This window comes from Cyrtonyx montezumae, unplaced genomic scaffold (genome assembly GCF_038088225.1).
Source record: "Cyrtonyx montezumae isolate F1298 unplaced genomic scaffold, pur_monq_1.0 scaffold_3, whole genome shotgun sequence".
In the NCBI taxonomy this organism is placed as follows: Eukaryota; Metazoa; Chordata; class Aves; order Galliformes; family Odontophoridae; genus Cyrtonyx; species Cyrtonyx montezumae.
The window spans coordinates 76,987,142-77,001,989 of record NW_027072034.1 but is presented as its reverse complement, the minus strand read 5'-3'; positions in this window follow the sequence as shown (position 1 = coordinate 77,001,989).

Sequence of the window (14,848 nt, the reverse complement as noted above, 5' to 3'; positions counted from 1 at the left end):
GATATTTCAGAAATCAAGTTATTTGTAATTCTATGTTTTAAGTATTTTTTTTATTCCTTTGAACTTAATTGTCAGATAAGCAGTAAGTTAATTAATAGATTTCCTACAGAATCATCACAGAGTATGTTTAACCAAAACAGTTTATAAAACAATATGCATTGATATGAACTCTCCACAGCTCTGAAATCTTAATTGCACAGAATATTGGCAGTACTTAGAACAATATTTAATCTTTCCTTTCACTTGTGTCTTTTATTTTGTCATGCTCTTTCCCTACCAGCGTAGTCACTAAACATATTCGCAAATGAAATGTCAAAACACACCACAAATTGATTTTAGCCTTCCTGAAACTGTTGTAGGAAATGGGAAAACTAGACATCTTGAGCAGTGTGGGCCAATAAAAGACACCAGAAGAGAGAGTGACCACTTGACAAGGTAGGTAGCACATGGGTTAAACACTTCAAATGCATGAAGGAAGAGAATGATAGAGATTTTACTTTGCACTTTTTAAGGTGGAAATCAGTAGAGATGAAATATTTAGTTTGGTGCAAAAAACAAGCAGTTTTTTTCATACTAGTGTGCTAGATCTCCAGCTTGCAAACTGCCTGAAAGAGCTTCATCTGGGCAAGTGACAGCATTTAACACATACTTCCTCTACAGTTGTCACTCATTGACATTCTGTTCTATACTGTCATAACTAAACATAATTGCTTTGTTACTTCAAACTCTCATACTTTAGAATAATTTCATATAATCATAAGTATACAAAGAATCAAACTAGTACAGCAGAACGCTAACCTAGAAAGACAAATGCTTGGTCAGAACTTTCTTTTACCTGTTGCATGTCCAGCCTATCTTCAGCTGCTTCCTTCCATTTCTTCTGGATTCAGGAGTTATACAGAGAAGATAATACTATGAGAAGTAAATAGCCAAGAAAGTTTGGAAATGTGAATAAACTTTATAGAATTGTTTACATCAGCTTCAACATTAATAAGGACATTGACCTGTTAATAAATGTCAACCAGTTTTAATTAGTCGTCTCACTGTTAACTGAAGTGATGCTGTTATTCATGGATATGTAAAGGTAGAAAAAGCAAGAGATGGAGTGTCAATGAATTATTCTGTGCAGCTTCTCAGTAATCAAATAGTACTGAAAACTCAGAGTGGTGACTGGGAGTGAAAGTTTAGTTCATTCCTTTCTTGTTACAGTTATTTCCTGGTGCTCTGAATACGACCAGCTTTTGGGTCATAGAGCCCTCCGTAGAAAGACACTTGCCATTCTGTTAACTTTCATGGGCTTCATTGAAGAAAAATATCTCCCTTTTGCCTGAGAAAGGCAGGGTGGATTACCACCAATTACTGGAAATTTATGCAGGAAAGTATGTTAGCAAACAGCTAGCATAAAATTAACCAGGACATTGGTCTTTGCAGCAGTATTCTACGTCCAGTCCAGTGAAGTGTCCCCTCAGACATTTCGGACAGGTGGCAGTGATGTTGTTATGATAATTCTTGACACCTGATTCAGACATTTTTTTCTCTAGGAAGGTCACTAATATAAGCAGTTGACTGTATTTCATGTGCTTTATTTTCCTCATGGCTAATTCATTAGCTAAGATGCCCACGTTTATTTACTGTGCGTCAAACAAACAGTGATTAGATAGTTCCTAGATAGCGCAGGTCTGACCCCACATGCTGAACATGAGACTCATACAGATGATTTGTTGCACTGCTGGCTGCCCAGATGTTGCTGGTTGCTTGTTTATTGCAAGTTGTTTGCCTCACTTACTTGATCACAATGTACCTGCCAGTTGATATACCAGTTTAAATATATGTGTATATATGGTTGTATATATGGTGTATATATGGCTCTGCATTATCTGCAAGAGTCTCTTCAGACAAAAAAATTAATATATGGAATACTGTACTCAAAAATAAATAAATAAATAAATAAAAGACTCAGATAGAAAAGACACAGTTAATCTAAAGGCAAAATCAATCATTAAGGACCCAGCCAAAACAGTATGAGTGCTGGTGACTCCCAGGCTGGAAATCCCAAGGTAAGGACATACTGTAATGACTGGCTGACAACGTGCCATAAATTTCACTGCCCATATGACAGAGCAAGGCAACTTTGTGCTTTCCTTTCCTTACTTTCTATCAAATAGGTTTGTATGAACATTCAAATGATTCTGTAAACAAAGTAGCCTATAAACTGGGGTAGGAATATATCCAGAACAAACCTGAGTTGCTTGCAATGGGGAGGAGAGTCTGAACTGTCTGGTCCAGAAGGTCTATAAGCAATGAGCATGGCACTTCTCGGCCACGTAGTTGTCATGAAGTATTGTCACTCAGCCTCAAAGATTCTTCTTAAAAGTCCAAGCAGAAACTCTGGCTTCACAGGGGTCACGTTTGAAGCAAGATACAAGTAAGTGCTAAAACTTAGTGCAATGTTGAATGGCAGCAGGACTCTTCCTTCAGTTGTCTCTGTCTTTACCGCTCAAATCCTGTGCTATTCCACTGGAGCCTATATGATTGCAGCCGCCTTCCTGTGGGTTTGCATCTTCCCTTACAAGCTGAGGCCATAAATACTCAGAGCATTTAGCTCACAGAGATAAATCCTGAATTCAAAGAGCAAAGTCTGCCAGACTGAATAAAACCAGAGGCTGTCTCAGAGCATAAGCACAGCTGTACCTCTGCCCAATTTACAGAACATTTTGAAAGGTACTTAAATAACAGTCTTTTTCACTACACTTGGTTATAATGGTCATTAGAGTACTCTGCATCAGCTTTCCTTGATGCTCTCATGAGTCTGAATAGTAGCAATTTATTACCCACAGGGCCATGCAGCTTCAATCTCCAGTAGCACAATGAGATTTCTTTCATTACTATAGAGATATTTCAGTATGTTCATTCACTTCCCCTGAAGACAGAAAAACTGCCCCAGTGAGAATTAAATATAGGAAAGCTTCATGCAATACAATACACCTACTAAATTTTTCTCTGCTATTTTACAGGATTTAGAAACAGATCAGACTATTTTCTGAATCCTGACTATTTTAGGAAGGGCTGGTCTGAGGTGTCTGTTACACCATTATGTCCTAAACAAACTGGGTAATGGGAAGCATCCATTTATGTCTTTACTAGTCAAAAACAAAAGGAAATTCTAGAAGGCAAATAGCATTTGCTTTCTCTGAGTGGCCCAAGGTTCACCTATGAAGCGGGACAATCTTTTCCCCAAGTGATACATGTCTTTTGACTCAGGACTCTTTAAAAGCAAAGCTAGATGGTTCTTGCAATCTTGTAGACAAGCAGAGAACTGGTATTATATATCTTTCTGAGTCATCAAATTTTCTTTGAAATTTCTGCCTACATTTGAACCACTTATTTAGCACATATCTGAATGGAGACAAAATATAAAGTCATTAATTTTTCTTTACTAAATCTGTTCCACAATCAAAATCTTACATCTCAATTTTTAGTCCTTTTGAGCAAAATAGAGTGACTGTAATGAGAGTTTCAACAACAGCATTCCTAGAGATTCCCGGATTCTTCCAAGAAACTAGTTAATACCTGAGTGATTTATAGACTGAGAAAGATCTGTTATTAAAACTTTGGAACTCATTGGAGTCTTATTAGTTAGGACTAAGAAGTGGCTGAATAATAAGTCAGTCATAAAGTTTGCGGCCTGTGCTAAAATTAGATGTGGATGAGTTGCCTAATGTAGTCAGTAGGAACAGACTAAGCACATCCTGGTATGCTTGAACAGAACAATTATCTTCTGCTACAGTTGAAATGAATTATCAAATGCCAAGTGAAAAGCTTTGTCATCATTCATCAGCAGATTTGTGTGCAGCATTATAAAAGTCCGCAAGATCAAACATTTAAATAGGAATGCAGTCTTCATGCCAGCAATGAACACTTTAAGCTCTTTCACACACCTGAATGAAGTTTGCTTTAATCTTTGCTATAAGTACTTTTAAGTTCTCACCATCAAGATCTAACTGTGGTATGGCTCTACTCACTGATGTTTACCTCACCTTTTAAAATCTTTCCTGGCTGGAGAGTTGTGCAAAAAACAGTGAGTTTTGCAGTGTGTGGGACAGTGGGAACCTCAGCCACTGCATCCTGAGGAACTCAAAATGGAGTCCCATGGGCAAGGTACAATCCACAGTCAACTGCAGATTTGTTTGTGATAGGCTTGGTAATTTTGAGGAAGTAAGAAACTATCTACTCCTAATCAAAGGTCCAAGTGACCTCGTCCAGCCAAATGGCAGTGACGTCCCTGCTCTCCTCTGACAGGTCACAGGGTAAGGCAGAGTATATGTGGTGTAAGAAAACAAAATGAAACTCACCCTACCACAGAGCACAAGACAAAAAGAAAGAGCAAAATCATGCTAAAAATGAACTGTATTGGATTCCTCATAATTCTAACAGATGCCTTCTTATTTAGCTAAAGACAGAGTAGATTTTACTGCCAAATTTACAAGCTCTGTTAGGTAAATTACACTGATAGATAAGAAGCTACAGAAAGCAAAATATAAAGGAGGGTTACATTATACTAATAGCACTAAATCCCAAGATTTAACATGTACAGTTTAAAATTTTATCAAGAAGAGAGAGTCAAACTTGTTAATTCATTTCTTCTAGGCATAAAATGGATATTTTTCCAAAAATGATCTCCTTGGTACTTAGTACATGCACTACCAGAAGTAAAATCAGTTTGCACATTATTTTGCATGTGAGACATGCACACATGCGTGTTTCAGTCACAGGATTGCAATGCATAGAAAAGATCTTGACTGAAAATTCATTTAGGGCTCAGTGAATAAACCTTATATTAAATTCACATATGCATCCTGCAGTTCTGCTAATGCTTTCAAGTCACCTACTCAAGGGCACATATTCTAAATGGTTAACTGTTTCAGGTACAACCAGATAGATATTCAAGAGCATCCCAGTGAGCCTGGCCTAAAACTCATGCAGCCTTTCTGTGCCCCTGACAACTTGACACTTCATGGTCACCCCATTAGAACTTGTTCTCGTCAGAAAAACCTCAGTGTGTGAAAATAACTTTTTTTTTTGTATATGTATTTTTTATTTTATTTTTTAAGAAGTAGGTAAATACATAGAAACATGAGAAGTGCACGGGCAGTTTCAGAAATTCTGAAGAAAATGAAGGGCAGTAAGCAGGAAGGGGAGTAAACAAACATTTCTCCCAGGCCTGTCTCCTGTCCTGCTCTGTTCTCTGATTGCCATTTGCGGCAATAAGAATCACGTATGGCTTTAAATGGCCGCAATCCCTATGTAATGCCAGACTTTCTGGTTGAAAAGTAAAGCTGTAGCTCAGACTAGAGATTAATACCTTAACAAATGATAAATCTAATAAATGGACATTCAAAAGGAAACTGCTCTGTGCAACTTCAAAGGAGTCCTGATCAGATTCAGAGCAGCTACGAGGTACCAGAAGCTAGAATTTCCTTGAAATTTTCTTTTAACTCTGTGTAGGACATTGCAGTGCATTTGAATAACCTCAAACTCTCATTTCAATCTCCCTAAATAAGAGCTGAGCCCATATGCATGATGATGTTACCATCTGCTGGACTCCAGGAGAAATGCAGCAATCCAGGCAAATCCCTCTGGCCGCTGGTTGCAGTGAGGCAAGCTGCCTGCTCTCTCCACTGTCCCTAAAGCAGCATGGAAAGGCAGACAGGTACCCAGCAGTCGCTCTGAATGGCCACACGTTGGGGACGTGGATCCTGACTATGGTGTTGGGTGTTGTTCTGGGAGCTAGGATTGCAGATCAGTCTTGGAGGCCAGGTGTATGCTGGAGGCTGCTCAGGAGCACAGGCCAGCAGGGCTCATGGAGACTTTGGACTGCACTGAGGCACCCTAGACCCACCAGGGGACAGGGTGCTGGCTTAGAGAAGCATTTAGTATAAGGGAAGAAGGCTTCAGCATGGTGTCAGCATGTGCTGAAGGCTTAGAAAGTGGTCAAGAGCTCCGTCTGGATGAGAGGCCAGGGCAAACAGACAGTCCATCATTAGCTGCTGATGGCTAAAATACCTGTATTGCTCCCCGTACTGTCCACAGCAGGACCTGAACTTTTGTTAGGGATCTTCTACACTTAGGAAATTTTGAGACAAATGCTTGACTTATTTGTTGTTTTCTGTTTGGAATTTTTACATGACAGTAATTGCTCAGTAGAAAAAATGACAATTTTATAATCTCCCAATTGTCAGGGAAGAAAGAGCAATACAACACTGCTCAACATTTTTACAACTGGAAGACAAATTAAGAAGTCACTTTAAGCTGATAGGTAGAATGCTGTGCATGGTAAATGATTACATTTCAGTTATCTGGCTTATACTCCTGTGCTCCAAAATTACTTTAACAAACAATCCTTCTTGGCAACTGACTGTAAAACATCTTAACTCATCAAAATCATTGGCACATCCACTGGTACTTCTCAGAACAAGCATCAAAGCTCAAGGACTGTATATTATGTTAAGCGGCTTAATAGTGGATATAAAACAGTGGTGCTGGTGCTAGGGAAAAAATACAGCTGAGGGAGGTCATGGGCAATCAAGGAGAGGGGAGAATTTGGTATTTAACTTTGTCTCCCATCGGCAGTATTTAATCACTTGATACAATATATAAATCCTTGATCTTTGATATTTTGAGCACCAAAGGAATTGTCAGATTTTCAGACGCATCTTTTCTGTCCAAAGGAACATTAGGTGGAAAGGATCAATTGGTAATGCTGCGACTGAATGAAGTGCTGGAGAGAAAAGCTCAAATGAAATAATGTAACTACACTCAGCACAGCAGCTGTTTAATTTGCAGATTCCAAGCACTTACCACTACTGACAGCCTATTCAAGGTGAATCTGCTGAGTAAAGTCGTGATATTCAGCAGAGGAATCTTCTGCGCATTTGCTATGCATGTTAAAATTGAAAAACAAAGGCAAGATCTGCAGAGCTCTCATCTAAGTAAACTACAAGTCTGTGCTTTTATCAAATTAGTTAGAGTGAAATCTGCTTTCATGGAAAATACAGATTTAGGGAAAACAGTTACCTGAATTGTCATGCTATTTATGTACTTTTGCTTGCTCTTTTCCAAATGATATTCAGCTTATACTCTTTTTCCAGAGCATTTCTTGGTCTAAGCCAACTTCTACATTCCTCACTTCAGTCTAGGGCCGAGATAACAGATGGATCACAGATTCTCACATTCAGCAGTTATATGCATGCGGTCTGTGCCAGGACAGGTCCACAGAAAGCAATGAAAGACACTGTTGTAAAACTAAGGTAGGTGACAAAGGCCCAGTGCTCTTGTTCTGCAGGGTAACTAAGGGAATACAAGGAGTGTGAACACAAGGAGAGCCGGGCTGACATTTCTACCCATCAAGAAAGACACAGCTGCCTGCCCCAAAGAAGGAGGTTACAAACACTTTCTTTTCTAAGGGCTAGAAAAAAAGCCACTTCTCATTAAACCAAAAGTCTGAGAGGATCAGATAAATGGTGGCATGGAATCTTTTACGTTCCAGTCCCTAGGCTGAATCAGCAGAGGCCCACCCAAGCTTTTCAACACTGCCACTGCTCTTGGAAAGGGGAAGCTCTCTGATCTGACTTTTATAGAACAAATGATCACAGTGACACATGCCCACTCCAAGTTTAAAATCTCTGAGAGATAAAATGCTGTAAGTGTTGGTAGAAACAGCAGGACAGCTCTGCAATGCAGGTCATGCTGCTTCCAACACTCCTGTTAGAAATGAGTGCCTGATCAATCTATTTGCAAATGTTTTAGGATGAGGTCTTCTGGTATTTTCTTTCTTTAATACCTTTTAGTTTCTCTGGATGACTTTACCTCAGCAGCATTTGTAAACTCTTTGTAGATAACTTTCCTACAGTCGCTGTTCAGTCTTGTTTCTCGGTGCTGGCATTAGCAGAGGACATGATTTGTCTTCAATATTTAAAAGTTATTGCCTATCTTCTGGACCTTTTCAATAGACAGAGTTGACCCTTCCCAAGGGTAGGGAAATGTACTGTGTGTTTCTTGCTTTTCTAGTAGTCTGTGTTCCGCAAGAGTTGCAGCACAGACAGGCAAACATATTTCTTTCAGAGTGAAAAGAAATAAACAGTTCCCTGTAGAAATGCACAGGACCATCTGCAGCTTGACAGGTCATCGGGTCCCAGGTTGAAGAGCTGTAAAATCAGAACTCATCATCCAAATCCTGAAAAGCAGCTGAAGCACTGCAAGAAATCCTTCACCCAGTGCCACAGAGTACTTCAACCTTTTCACCTGAAGCTTGATCATGCATGGGGTATGTATATCTGAGCACCTTTTCCAGGAAGAGAACAGAATGTACAAACTCATATTTCCAGTAAATAGAATGCCTACCTCAATTCTTGTGCAGATAAGAAAAAGAGCTTCAGTGAAAGTTAATTTTATTCAGAGAATTAGATCCTGCTGACATTTTCTGTGGGAGTAAGTTGAGGAGAGACGGTGATTCCAGCTGTTGTTCAGATACCAAGAATGAGCATGAAGTAATTGCAGCTTACTGTAAATAAAGGTGACAATGCTTATATTAATACTTTATTTTTGCAAAGGCTGTGAATAAAAGTTTCTTTTTAAGTCAAACTAATAATTTTTCGAGGCCATATTGTTACATGCCGCACAACACGCCAGGGCCAGGTTCTGCTTCAACCCAGTGAGCTAGTGGGGAGATGGAAGGCCTGGAGGGTCAGCTCGGGGGTTACAAGGAGAAGCAGGGCTGGTTAGGTGGGCTGGAAAGAGTGGTAGGTTCTTAGGGGAGTGCTGGGTATGCTCATTGGCCAGTCACATCTTCACAGGGCATAGATTCCCGCTCCAAATTTCCAAAACTTCGTCTGCAACATGCAGAAATCATCAAGAGCTGAAAAGCACCACAGCTTCCAGTCAGTGCAATACAAAGTACTTCAGGGGCAAAACGGCATTGGGGAAGTTGCTCTTAGAGTATTTATTTGGAGTATGATGGGCACAATGTCCAGCTGTTTCTGCACACGGTGGAATTGACATAACTCCTGAACTGCTGGTTCTTCCTTCCATCACCAGCTTACCACCAGGCTTTCTCATTTATCTGCAACCTTTCTTCAAAAGATTATGAAATTTGGTGTTTGCAAGATGCTTGAGATCCATACACAATGTCCCTCTGTAGTGGCAATGTTTCTTATTGTTAAAGGCCTAAACAATACTGCAAAACTGTTTTTTTAATGAAGCCATCATAACAGACATGCTATATACTGCACTATTTCTCCTAACACCCTAGTCAGATGATGTGCTATGGTTCATGTTAAACGTGTTTGGAGTAGAGGCTTCCATCAGAAGTAATCTGCTGGGAGTCTTTGCACGTCTGTGGAAGTCGAATGCACAGATGTGGCTGATAAGTAAGGAAATTGCTGTATTATTTAATGTAGATGCTAACGAAGATGTGCTCTGTCTCTCCCAGATGCAACACCATTTGTCTTTATAATTGTATTCAGTTGCAGCAAAATCTTTTTCTCTTTTCCATCTAGAGATTAGACAGCTGGCAAAAGAACTCAAAGATGTTGAGATGGCAATATATAGCTTCACACAAAGAAGCAGCAAACATTTCACAGGAGAGAGGAAGAAGGTACTAGCAAAGATGCTCTTTGACTTTCTTTTCCAGCAGAGGTACTACTGGCCAAGCTTCAAGCCCATAGCTATGGAGCAAGGTCTCCAGAGCTCAGGAGACCTCCAGACCCCCCCTCAGTAATGAATTGTTGGAGCCCAACAATGGCTCCACAGTGGTGAGAAAACTGAGGCAGAAATGCAAACTCCTGTTTCATTTCTTTACTGTATTCATTTTGCTAAAAATAATGATATAAGAGACTCCATCACTTCCCAGTGAGAATAAAGTACAAACATCCTGAGTGGTTTAAGGACACAATCCCTTTGCATAACTCCAGTTCTGAGTGCTAGGTTTGACACATGCTTTTTTGAAGATTTGGATACACATCTTTAGATTACAGCTCTTCCCAGCTGTTAAATTAAGTAAATGCAAGCAGAAGAATGTTTAATGATCAGTTACTTTTAAAGTTTTAAGTGAGCATTCTCACTGTTTAATTCTTAAGAGAGAGGGCTTCATTATGCTGATTCTCACTCGGTTCTTTAATACGAGAACATTGACTATGCTTATGAAAGGTCTTTAACTGTCTTTATTTGCTATGTTAAATCACTGAAGGGAAAGTTAAATATGTGAAGAAAACTGTGTACACAGTGTCTTTCTTCATACATTCTAAGACATGTCTGCAACAGACAACTCAGCTTTTATTTCAGGCCTAGGCGTGTGTAAGTCTTTGAAGGAGGAATACAACTCTCAGACTTCTCAAAACCTCTATGTTGTGCTATTTTACTCTCAGAGATGCAATAAAGAGAAATAGAAGAGTCATCATCACCCACATTAACTCATTACCTTGAATAATACATCTCACAAACATAATTTCATCTTTTCCATGCTAAGTTGCATGAACAAAATAAGAGCACAGCACTTTCCTTTGATATTTCCTTGCATATTTTGTTAACAGCTTTGTCACAAACAGCCTTACGACATTAAGGCAACTGGACTTTCTTTTCATGGTCCTCATGCTTGCAGTCATCTTATTTTTAACATTTGTCGGCACTGAAATATAAGCAATTAGTGGGATGAAGTTTGGAGGAATGCATCCAGAGGAACAATCAAGGCTGACTGTTTTGGAAGATGTGGAAGCTATTAGTGATCCCACGCAGTATTAGGAGTGTTGATCCTGCTTCACTGAACAGCCTGGCATTTCCAGCTCTTGCCTTTTACTGACAAGGCTATCAGAAATGGCACATTTGTCATATATAATTGAAAAATGGCTATCTGCCTTCTCAGAACTTCCTTTCATTTAGGTTTACTGTGAGATATGCAAAGCACTTTTATGCCTGGCATATTTGAACGTTAAATTCAATTTTCTAATGTCTGCCACTATCATGGGGAAAAATAACACACAAGTTCTTGTATATGCCCTGGGGACCATCAAGGAAAAACAACAGTTCCAAAAACCACTTGTGCTGCTGTGTTTTCAGGGCATAGAGGTTAAGAAGAATTGATACCCCAAAAAAATGCAATTACACTCTGAGACAGCCAGCTCCTGTAAATGCTTTTAACGACACACACATGAATTTCAAAGCTAGATGTATGCAGATCTTTATATGTGCATCCTGTATTTACCTCAGGTGTGAGTCATAGCCACACAGTTCAGCTGTCTGGATAAACCAGATTCTGATGTGTTGTATCAGATTGGTACATGCAAATAGAGGCATTCATAAGCGACAGTAAAACTCTGAAATTTTAACTCCCTGTAACTTGAATGGCCAAAGCCCTACCACGGGATAGCTCCAGACACTTGCAGGAAGGACCAGTTCTATTCCATCCCACAGCTCTTCACTCCAACTACCACAGCAGTGGGACAGTCTGCAGACAGCGGCTCCATCCAGGATGAGAAGGGGATGAGAGCCCATGGAAACAGCCACATCTGTGATCAAAGCACCAAGCTGATTCCACCAGTCACCCACGTTGTGTTTGTGCAGCTCTTTGGGATAAGCTTTCAGTCTCTGAGCATGGACATGTTCCCTAAACAATCAAGTAGAGTCAATATCTGCTGTCATGGCAAGGTGGTGATTCACTGCAAGTGGAAGGATGATGATGATGCAAGTCCAGCACTGAAGGTTTATTGCAGAACATGGGAAAGAAAGGAAAACTGAGGTTAGAAGGAAAAGAATCACAACTTTTATATGTGTAGAAATGAATCAACTGCCAACTTCACCTCCTTCTCTCTCCCCTCCCAGTCCATACCTCAGTGATGATTAGCAGCTAGAAAATAGCACTGAATGGTGATAGAGGTCAGTTGGTGTGACAAGGCCCCTCATAATGAGCATATTGAGAGGAAATATTCTGCTGCTTTTTGAAAACCTTTCTCCAGATGCCAGGGCAATTCGTAGGTCTAGTCAGCAGTCTTTGTGGATTGAAAATTTTAGAGGATAAAATCTTTGAGGATAGAAACATGCTCCTTCTTATTGATGTAAATGATACCAAATCTAGATGGCAAGTACTACCACAAAGATAGCCACAGCACTAGCTTTACAGAGCTATGGAACCTTAACAGGTAGCTAAAAATATCACTGAGCATGCGCATAGACAATATCCTTGCAAAGCAGAAAGTTGTAAAACCTCACAAATGTAGCACATCCCTAGTCTTTGGCTTTTCCACTGCATGGAGCCAGTCAAGGTATTAAGAAATATAGCTAAGTGATCTGCATCATCAGATGCTGAGGTGCCTTTCAAAAAAAATCATGCTTTTAAGGTTCTTTAGAACTCTGTAGTCTTTTTCTGGTTATTATGCTGATGCACAAATGATGCAAAATAGCTTGTTGTCTCACCATGATGTTAAAAAGGATCCTGTTTGTACCCTAGAACATCCTGAATGGAGACGGGAGAAAAAGGAGAACAAAACACCACAATAGCAAATGTGATTTTCCAACCTAGCAGAGTGTTCATATGGACAGGGAGAGGGCTTCCTACTTCCTTTTTTTCCCCAAAACTGTCTCTGTAATTTACACAATTCAAATTTCAAATGAACACTCAAGCCATTCCTGGAACCTAAGTCATGCAACTGTTAACAGAGCAAAACACCACAATCCTTCTTGAGCTTCCTCTCCCATAAAGCTTGGGCTTATCATACACAGGTGGGCCTGTGATCCACCACTATCTTCACAACTGCCTCTTGAAAGAGCTCACTCATTCTTTCTGTAACAGTCTGACTGATCAAGGAATTTGCTCAAGGAAAGCATCTGGTCTATCAAGGAAATGAATTAAACCTGCTCTCACACCATGCCATCAAGGCTGAAGCCAGCTGAGTTGGCCCAGGTAACAGTGATAAAAGAGAAGTTGGTATGAAAGGAGTAAAGATGGTTTAAGTACTTTCTAGGAGGGGGAAAAAGTATAGCAAGTATAGTAAAATATCACTAAAAAGGATTTTAGTTTTTTCTCTATTTTCTTTGAGTGATTCTCTGTAGTTAATGCAGTGCATTTGTGATTACAGGAGATCGTATAGTGGGTTAGCTTTTAGGGAATATACCTGGACAGCAGAAGCAGTAGATAAACTGGGGAAAGGAGTCCTTACGCATAGAAGAGTACTAAAGTCACAGGTAAGTAACATGATAAAGTGTCAGGCAATCTGGGCAGTGGGAAGAAGCTATCTGATTGCAATCGCTATTTTCACTTAAGGTTCTTTCTTTTGTTGCTTCAAAAACTGTAGCATGGACCATATGGGAGTGTTACCTCTTGGCTCCTGAATCTAGGGATTTCCCTCCTTCCTTTAGTTTTATTTGGTTATTCCACCTGTTGAGTTGAAACCTTCAACTCATCCAATTCCCAATGCACCACCATCTCCTTTCCATGAAATACAAAGCTGCTTATAGATAGTAATATTAGTTTAAAGAGAAGTTATACATCACTGAAGAGTGAGCTAGCCTAGTTCAGCTATAATGTTTATAGCTTCAGTGCAGAACTGACTTAATGGCTTCAGTTGGCTCTATATGATCCCTGGAGGAGCAAGTGCTTTAGCCAATAAAGGTAGGATAGAAGACTTCAAAGATACTGAAGAAAAAGAAGCTAGGGAAGGTTGTTCTGTAGTGACCCCATCTCCAGTGAGAGAAGTATGCCCTTTATCAAAAACACTTACTAAGGGAAACGAGAGTACACGTTTCTACTTGACATTTCACACCTAGAAATGTAAATACTTGCATGGAAGCGCATGTATCATATGAGCTATCCCAATAAAATGAAAAATATTGTTCAGCTTAATGAAAAGCTGATATGAAAAAAATAAACAACTGTTCCATCAGAGCCCACTGCTCTGGAGAGGCCACAGCTCCAGCCTCCTTCTCTGCTATCAACTGCACGTTTTAAAAAGGGTTATCTATGAACTCAGAAGGATTCTGTGTGAAAGGACAAAGCACACTGAAAAGCTTAGACCGAACCTGTGTTTTGCTGGTCACGAGGCTGATTAAATGGGCTATTTCTGCTTTGCACCTCAAGGTGAAAAGCTGAAGAGCCATTCTACTGTGCTGTGAAAGGCTTCCTGGAAGGAAAAAAAAAAAAAAAAACCAAGGTGGAATATCTTTAATGTTTTTTGGTACTGAAAAAAAAACCATTTCAAGAGCTGGTGTCCATCAGAAATTAGGTATGTTGCTTGGCAAATTAAGTCCACAGCCTGCTGTAAAACCAAGGCCATGTTACAGCTATTTGGCAGTGCCATGGCTGTGGTGTAAGCTGGCTTACAAAGAAAAGTGCAGTCTTCAGTCCCTCTCCTCAATTTCTTCTTTCCCCTTTTTCTTTAAAAGAACATCACTACAAACTAGCAGGTGTTACCTGAGGTAAGAGCATTTTCTGGAAGGTAGGGGAGCTACAAACAGGAATAAGGGAGTTGTATGTTAGAATATTATAAGTTTGTAAGAATACTGTATTGGAATATTGTAATTTGAAAGTTTACAAGCTGTTGATCTTGTTTATAATTTTCTTTCGGACTTCAATTCACATTCTTTTCTTTCTGACTTAAGTGCCTACCGGATTTATTGACTTGTGGGTAGAGAAATCTTCTCAAATGCAAGGTGTATCCACAGAAACAGCCCCTTAGGCCACATCTTTTAAAAACGGCACACTATGCCAACCTGGCACCTCACCAACGTGATGCTTGACCTTTCAGGGCTGAGCCATCCTGATGCTCAGATCTCCACTGGACTTTTTCCCAGTACAGGGTTTGTT